This window comes from Salmo trutta, chromosome 1 (assembly GCF_901001165.1).
Source record: "Salmo trutta chromosome 1, fSalTru1.1, whole genome shotgun sequence".
In the NCBI taxonomy this organism is placed as follows: domain Eukaryota; kingdom Metazoa; phylum Chordata; class Actinopteri; order Salmoniformes; family Salmonidae; genus Salmo; species Salmo trutta.
This window is the reverse complement of record NC_042957.1, coordinates 3,382,433-3,391,957: the sequence shown is the minus strand read 5'-3', so window position 1 is coordinate 3,391,957 and position 9,525 is coordinate 3,382,433. Positions and strand designations below refer to the sequence as shown.

Here is a 9,525-nt window from a genome sequence, read left to right as displayed (position 1 = left end):
TCCCAGGGGGAGACAAACTTAGCACGTTTTCAACGGTACGCCACAGGGAGCCAATGGATGTCCATGACTAGGCATTATCAGGGGAAGCCAACCCTGTCCACGTGGGGACCTGTGGGGTTATGCGGTTTCAGACTGATCTAGAGCTAGACAACCAACATTGCACAACCGAAGGAGAAGGCATTGGAAGTGAAATAATTGTCATCATGGGCATAAATCATAAGGCCGTCTTCAGAGAGACTTCAGAGAGACTTCCAAGAGACTTCATATAGACTTCAGAGAGACTTCAGAGAGACTTCCAAGAGACTTCAGAGAGACTTCAGAGAGACTTCAGAGAGACTTCATATAGACTTCCAAGAGACTTCAGAGAGACTTCAGAGAGACTTCAGAGAGACTTCCAAGAGACTTCAGAGAGACTTCAGAGAGACTTCCAAGAGACTTCATATAGACTTCAGAGAGACTTCCAAGAGACTTCAGAGAGACTTCCTATAGACTTCAGAGAGACTTCATATAGACTTCAGAGAGACTTCAGAGAGACTTCATAGAGACTTCCAAGAGACTTCATATAGACTTTAGAGAGACTTCCAAGAGACTTCAGAGAGACTTTAGAGAGACTTCCAAGAGACTTCAGAGAGACTTCCAAGAGACTTCATATAGACTTTAGAGAGACTTCCAAGAGACTTCAGAGAGACTTTAGAGAGACTTCCAAGAGACTTCAGAGAGACTTCAGAGAGACTTCCAAGAGACTTCAGAGAGACTTCAGAGAGACTTCATATAGACTTCCAAGAGACTTCAGAGAGACTTCCAAGAGACTTCAGAGAGACTTCAGAGAGACTTCCTATAGACTTCAGAGAGACTTCAGAGAGACTTCCAAGAGACTTCAGAGAGACTTCCAAGAGACTTCATATAGACTTCAGAGAGACTTCAGAGAGACTTCCAAGAGACTTCATATAGACTTCAGAGAGACTTCAGAGAGACTTCCAAGAGACTTCAGAGAGACTTCAACAATTTGCACAATATAGCCTATTTCACTATAAAATGTACACTAATCCACAGACAATTCCAAGAAAGTTTGTCCCGGGGAGTTGATTGATTGGCTGCGACCAGGTTTTGTAAATGGTGGAAGGATTACCAGGATGCTTAGAAAGGACGCTCTAGTCATGGTGATACTGGGATGGGTTCTCGATCTCCTGATCTTTGATTTCTGATGATTCATGTACATACACACGCCTGATCTAAAAACTTCAAGCAGGTGATGGAGGTACAACTATGAAAATGAATGTCCATCGATCCTTTAGTCATGAATAGACAAGGCTGGGCTCTCAATCTTTCCATATTTGATTTCTGATGATTCAGTCAGTATGAAAAGGGAGTGTACTTACTGATCGAACAGGTGCTGGAGGTGCAAATATGAATCGATGTCCATCTAGGGCTGAGCTCTCCATCGCTCCATCTCTGATTATACAAGTAGGCCTATGCAAATGGGTAGTATATACAGTAAGCAGTAGGTAGAATATACAGTAAGCAGTATGTAGAATATACAGTGGGTAGAATATACAGTAGGTAGAATATACAGTGTGTAGAATATACAGTAGGTATAATATACTGTAGGTAGAATATACAGTAGGTAGAATATACAGTAGGTAGAATATACAGTAGGTAGAATGAACAGTAGGCAGTAGACAGAATATACAGTAGGTAGAATATACAGTAGGCCGTAGACAGAATATACAGTAGGTAGAATATACAGCAGGCAGTAGGTAGAATATACAGTAGGCAGTAGGTAAAATATACAGTAGGTAGAATATGCAGTAGGCAGCAGGTAGAATATACAGTAGGTAGAATATACAGTAGGTAGAATATGCAGTAGGTAGAATATGCAGTAGGCAGTAGATAGAATATACAGTAGGTAGAATATACAGTAGGTTGAATATACAGTAGGTGGAATATACAGTAGGTAGAATATACAGTAGGTTGAATATGCAGTAGGTGGAATATACAGTAGATATAATATGCAGTAGATAGAATATACAGTAGGTAGAATATACAGTAGGTGGAATATACAGTAGGTAGAATATACAGCAGGCAGTAGATAGAATATACAGTAGATAGAATATACAGTAGGTAGAATATACAGTAGGTGGAATATACAGTAGATAGAATATACAGTAGGCAGTAGACAGAATATACAGTAGGTTGAATATACAGTAGGTAGAATATGCAGTAGACAGTAGATAGAATATACAGTAGGTTGAATATACAGTAGGTGGAATATACAGTAGGCAGAATATACAGTAGGTAGAATATACAGTAGGTAGAATATACAGTAGATAGAATATACAGTAGGTAGAATATACAGTAGGTAGAATATACAGTAGGTGGAATATACAGTAGGTAGAATATACAGTAGATAGAATATACAGTAGGTAGAATATACAGTAGGTGGAATATACAGTAGGTAGAATATACAGCAGGCAGTAGATAGAATATACAGTAGGTAGAATATACAGTAGGTAGAATATACAGTAGGTGGAATATACAGTAGATAGAATATACAGTAGGTAGAATATATAGTAGGTAGAATATACAGTAGGTAGAATATACAGTAGGCAGTAGATAGAATATACAGTAGGTAGAATATACAGTAGGTAGAATATACAGTAGGTAGAATATACAGTAGGCAGTAGATAGAATATACAGTAGGTAGAATATACAGTAGGTAGAATATACAGTAGTTAGAATATACAGTAGGTAGAATATACAGTAGGTAGAATATACAGTAGTTAGAATATGCAGTAGATAGAATATACAGTAGGTAGAATATACAGTAGGTAGAATATACAGTAGGTAGAATATACAGTAGGCAGTAGATAGAATATACAGTAGGTAGAATATACAGTAGGTAGAATATACAGTAGGTGGAATATACAGTAGGTAGAATATACAGTGGGCAGTAGACAGAATATACAGTAGGTAGAATATACAGTAGGCAGTAGACAGAATATACAGTAGGTAGAATATACAGTAGGTAGAATATACAGTAGGTGGAATATACAGTAGGTAGAATATACAGTAGGTTGAATATACAGTAGGTAGAATATGCAGTAGGCAGTAGATAGAATATACAGTAGGTTGAATATACAGTAGGTGGAATATACAGTAGGCAGAATATACAGTAGGTAGAATATACAGTAGGTAGAATATACAGTAGATTGGATATACAGTAGATAGAATATACAGTAGGTAGAATATACAGTAGGTGGAATATACAGTAGGTAGAATATACAGCAGGCAGTAGATAGAATATACAGTAGGTAGAATATACAGTAGTTAGAATATACAGTAGTTAGAATATACAGTAGTTAGAATATACAGCAGGCAGTAGATAGAATATACAGTAGGTAGAATATACAGTAGGTAGATAATACAGTAGACAGAAGGTGGAATATACAGTAGTTAGAATATACAGTACGTAGAATATACATTAGTTAGAATATATATTAGGTAGAATATACAGTAGGTAGAATATGCAGTAGATAGAATATACAGTAGGTAGAATATACAGTAGGTAGAATATACAGTAGATAGAATATACAGTAGTTAGAATATACAGTACGTAGAATATACAGTACGTAGAATATACAGTACGTAGAATATACAGTACGTAGAATATACATTGGTTAGAATATATAGTAGGTAGAATATATAGTAGGCAGTAGGTAGAATTTGTAAGTCGCTCTGGATAAGAGCGTCTGCTAAATGACTTAAATGTAAATGTAAAATATACAGTAGTTAGAATATATAGTAGGTAGAATTTACAGTAGAATGTAGACAGAATATACAGTAGGTAGAATATACAGTAGGTAGAATGAAGAGTAGGCAGTAGACAGAATATACAGTAGGTAGAATATACAGTAGGCAGTAGGTAGAATATACAGTAGGTAGAATATACAGTAGGTAGAATATACAGTAGGCAGTAGGTAGAATATACAGTAGGTAGAATGAAGAGTAGGCAGTAGACAGAATATACAGTAGGTAGAATATATAGTAGGTAGAATGAAGAGTAGGCAGTAGACAGAATATACAGTAGGTAGAATATACAGTAGGCAGTAGGTAGAATATACAGTGTGTAGAATATACAGTAGGTAGAATATACAGTAGGCAGTAGGTAGAATATACAGTAGGTGGAATATACAGTAGGTAGAATATACAGTAGGAAGAATATACAGTAGGTAGAATATGCAGTAGATAGAATATACAGTAGGCAGTAGATAGAATATACAGTAGGTTGAATATACAGTAGTTAGAATATACAGTAGGTAGAATATACAGTAGGTAGAATATACAGTAGGTAGAATATACAGTAGTTAGAATATACAGTAGGTAGAAAATACAGTAGTTAGAATATACAGCAGGCAGTAGGTAGAATATACAGTAGGCAGTAGATAGAATATACAGTAGGTAGAATATACAGTAGGTAGAATATACAGTAGGTAGAATATACAGTAGTTAGAATATACAGCAGGCAGTAGGTAGAATATACAGTAGGCAGTAGATAGAATATACAGTAGGTAGAATATACAGTAGGTAGAATATACAGTAGGTAGAATATACAGTAGGTAGAATATACAGTACTCAAAGACAAACATCACCCTTACGGTGGCTAACATTGAGAGTTAAGTAACTGAATAAGTTAGTCAACTAATTGAATAAGTAGACAAATCTCATCCAATCAAGTCCTTGCATCACAGAAGTCAGTTAGCCTACATGTGATTAGCATACAGGTTTTACTGCTACAGTAATGTGCTGCTGAATCTACAATAGAGGACGTCAGTCTCTGACTTGACAGAGATTTACATTTACATTTTGGACATTTAGTGGACACTCTTATCCAGAGCGTCTTACAGTTAGTGCATTCAACTAAGCTAAGGTACAATGGCACATACACAGTAATATAATTACAACACGGTCAAAGAAAAGAAAATGACCTTTTGTAAACGTTACATACTGCTAGCCCCTCCAGCACCTGCAGGAAGAAAAAGACAAAAACACCACAGAACGAAAGGGCTAGTAGACGGCAGGACCACCCCTGTCCCGCTCCTTTCTGGTGGCTGTGTGTTTCTGCTAAGAGGAGAGCAAGTGCTTGATCGTCACCGGGCTGCCCACACCCACTCTCACTCCTTAACACAAACAAACTCTCAAGAAAAAAAATCTGCCTCCTGTCTTAAGTAGCTTGTCAGGGTCGGCGTTGGGTGGGGTGTGAGTGTGGGCTGCTCTGACTCACGGGACGCAGAGACCCCTGTTGAGTCAAAGGAACTGGTGATGATGTCATCCACCCACGTCCGCTGAGAGGGCTTTCCTGAGCCAATCACAACGGAAATGGAAATGAGTGACAAAGTTCCATACCCACAAAACATTCTAACCTCTCACCATTACAACAACACGATGAGGGAGACAGTGTTTAGAAACATATTCTATTGTTATTTACAATAAAATGTACTCCAAAATGACACAATATATTATTTCCCATTTAATTTCTGTTAGGCAAATGCATCCAACAAATTTGTAGTCACAAGCTTGATGTAATCATTGCATGCTATGAACATGGGACAGAATACTTTTTACTACTTTAATACACATATAAGTGAATTTGTTCCGATAGTTTTGGTTCCTTAAAACGGGGGGGGGGGGGGGGGGGGGGGGACTATGTACAAAATAATGCTGTAATTTCTAAATAGTCTAACATCACAGTCATTGTATCATTTCAAATCCAAAGTGCTGGAGCACAGAGCCAAAACAACAACAAATGTTTCACTGTCCCAGTACTGTTGGAACTCACTGTGTAGTCAGTCACGAACTGGGTTTGGGAAAGAACGTCCCGATGATTTCCACGTGGACTGTAGAAACATCAACATTTAGGACACTGACAGCTGTCAGGGTAGCTAGCTAGCATGCTAACTTTAGCTAACTATCTTGCTAATCTCTGTTGACTATGAACTTGCTTACCCGACCGTCGCGACTCTGACTCTCTCTCTCTCTCTATATTGGTTACACAGACTCTTAACATACCCTTCCTACTCTAACCACCTCTCACCGGCTTTGTATTCATGTTACCTGATGAAATTGTTGTACAATATGATATTGTTACCATCTGATGCACATTCAGATGTCATTAAAAATCAACACTGCCGAGTTTTCCCTGTCCTCTGCCGTGCTCTAATTGTATTAATCAAATAAAATCAAATGTATTTATAAAGCCCTTCTTACATCAGCTGATATCTCAAAGTGCTGTACAGAAACCCAGCCTAAAACCCCAAACAGCAAGTAATGCAGGTGTAGAAGCACGGTGGCTAGGAAAAACTCCCTAGAAAGGCCAAAACCTAGGAAGAAACCTAGAGAGGAACCAGGCTATGAGGGGGTGGCTAGGAAAAACTCCCTAGAAAGGCCAAAAACCTAGGAAGAAACCTAGAGAGGAACCAGGCTATGAGGGGTGGCTAGTCCTCTTCTGGCTGTGCCGGGTGGAAATTATAACAGAACATGGCCAAGATGTTCAAATGTTCATAAATGACTGCTGATGATATCTGGAAATGTCTCCCCACCTCATACAAGTACTTGGGAGTATGGCAAGAGAGCACACTGTCCTTCTCTCAGCACATATCCAAGCTGCAGGCTAAAGCTAAATCTAGACTTGGTTTCCTCTATCGTAATCGCTCCTCTTTCACCCCAGCTGCCAAACTAACCCAGATTCAGATGACCATCCTACCCATGCTAGATTACGGAGACGTAATTTATAGATCGGCAGGTAAGGGTGCTCTCGAGCGGCTAGAGGTTCTTTACCATTCGGCCATCAGATTTGCCACCAATGCTCCTTATAGGACACATCACTGCACTCTATACTCCTCTGTAAACTGGTCATCTCTGCATACCCAATGCAAAACCCACTGCTTGATGCTAATTTATAAAACCCTCTTAGGCTCACCCACTATCTGAAATATCTACTGCAATATCTATTACTTTCATAATAAACTCATATAAAAGAGAAAAGTAATCCATTTAAAACAATACAGGGTCACAAATGGGGGGACAGGGTAATTTTGTGGTGGATGGTGGTGGTTGCAGTAGGCATCTATATCAGCAGCAATTTCAAAACAGGCTATAAGAGATCAATTGAAACTTTCAATTAAAAAAAATGTATTTTACATGTATGGTTAGAGTTTATGCTTCATTAATAGGTTATGTATAAAAGGAAATGTTTACTATAACGAGTTTTAGGTGAAACGGGAAGAAATAAAAAATTTGATGTCAGAAGTGGGATTCGAACCCACGCCTCCAGGGGAGACTGCGACCTGAACGCAGCGCCTTAGACCGCTCGGCCATCCTGACTACATAGAATACGCAGCAGTTTTATCGGGTTTTAAAGGGTTATATCGATAAAGTCATCTATATGATATTACCTAAACACAGATATAGCAGCTAAAGCTTGTTAAAAGGGTTTAACACAAGCTTACTAATGCTAACTTTAGCTTAGCTGCTATTGCATATCAATGGCTTCCCCAGTATTATTTAGCATGTCATCTAACTAGGTCATTTTAGCTTCAGCTTACCTGAACCACGGTGATGAATCCTTACTTTTGTCGTTGTGTATTTGTGATTTAAAAAAAAGGCAGCTTTCTGCTGGCTACCACATTTATTTTGACTCAATAGATATGTCTAGCTTGCTGGTGAAATACGGGGCCGTTGAGTGAACAAGCCATGTCCGTAGGGATCTCCTTTAGTTTGCTATGCTCGGTCTACCACTGCGTTTTTACAACGTATTATGTTTTGAAGCAAGCAGTGCAAAATAAAAAAAATTGCACAATAAATTAGGTAAATCTAAGCACCTAACAGAAATTAATCAGTAGATTAATAATACTGTAACGATCCTTGGTTTATAACCGCGGATATCGACTCTGTCACTCGACTAAGCTTTTGTGGCACAGTCGATAGCGCGCTGGACTTCGGGCTAGAAGGTCCAGGGTTCGAGACCTGCTCCCTGCCTGTTTCATTATAATACCGTCATAAACTGCATGACCATTTTGTCATTCTAAAGTTTTAAAAAAAGAGTCAATGTAGAATAGTTTCTAAAGCCTCAGGGCAAGCTTCCTGGCCTTTTAAAAGTGCAAACCCTGTCCAAAGAAAGAAACTGTAGTCTAGTTCATAAGTTGTTTCAATTGCTCCTCTTTAATTCTAATACAAGCTCATTCCATAAATCAAATATGACCAAACTTTAATAACTGGAGAGATTCCCAAACTTAAAAATAAGTGGACCTCAGGATAATGTGATATTGAAACTGTATTACTATTAGTAAACTGAGAAAGCTGAAAGTATTACTAAACTGAGAGAGCTGAGAGAGTATTACTAAACTGAGAGAGTATTACTAAACTGAGAGAGTATTAGTAAACTGAGAGAGTATTACTAAACTGAGAAAGCTGAGAGAGTATTACTAAACTGAGAGAGTATTACTAAACTGAGAAAGCTGAGAGAGTATTACTAAACTGAGAGAGTATTACTAAACTGAGAGAGTATTAGTAAACTGAGAGAGTATTACTAAACTGAGAGAGTATTAGTAAACTGAGAGAGTATTACTAAACTGAGAGAGTATTACTAAACTGAGAGAGCTGAGAGAGTATTACTAAACTGAGAGAGTATTACTAAACTGAGAGAGTATTACTAAACTGAGAGAGTATTAGTAAACTGAGAGAGTATTACTAAACTGAGAAAGCTGAGAGTATTACTAAACTGAGAGAGTATTACTAAACTGAGAGAGTATTACTGAACTGAAAGAGTATTACTGAACTAAGAGAGCTGAGAGAGTATTACTGAACTGAGAGAGTATTACTGAACTGAGAGAGTATTACTAAACTGAGAGAGTATTAGTAAACTGAGAGAGTATTACTAAACTGAGAGAGTATTACTAAACTGAGAACGCTGAGGGAGTATTACTAAACCGAGAGAGTATTACTAAACTGAGAGAGTATTACTAAACTGAGAGAGTATTAGTAAACTGAGAGAGTATTAGTAAACTTAGAAAGCTGAGAGAGTTTTACTAAACTGAGAAAGCACAGAGGGAGCTGAGAGTATTACTGAGAGAGTATTACTAAACTGAGAAAGTTACTAAACTGAGAGAGCTGAGAGTATTACTGAAGAGAGTATTATTAAACTGAGAGAGTATTACTAAACTGAGAGAGTATTACTGAACTGAAAGAGTATTACTGAACTGAGAGAGCTGAGAGAGTATTACTGAACTGAGAGAGTATTACTAAACTGAGAGAGTATTACTGTATTACTAAACTGAGAGAGTATTACTCAACTGAGAGAGTATTACTAAACTGAGAGAGTATTACTCAACTGAGAGAGTATTACTCAACTGAGAGAGTATTACTAAACTGAGAGAGTATTACTCAACTGAGAGAGTATTACTGTATTACTAAACTGAGAGAGTATTACTAAACTGAGAGAGTATTACTCAACCGAGAGAGTATTACTGT

General features: G+C 37.8%; 1 non-coding gene across 1 annotated transcript; it reads right to left on the bottom strand.

Annotated features, from left to right (window-relative positions):
- Nucleotides 1–7,297: 7,297 nt before the first annotated feature.
- Nucleotides 7,298–7,380, bottom strand: trnal-cag (transfer RNA leucine (anticodon CAG)). Its single transcript has one exon. It is a non-coding gene; the product is annotated as a tRNA-Leu (tRNA).
- Between the last annotated feature and the right edge of the window lie 2,145 nt (nucleotides 7,381–9,525).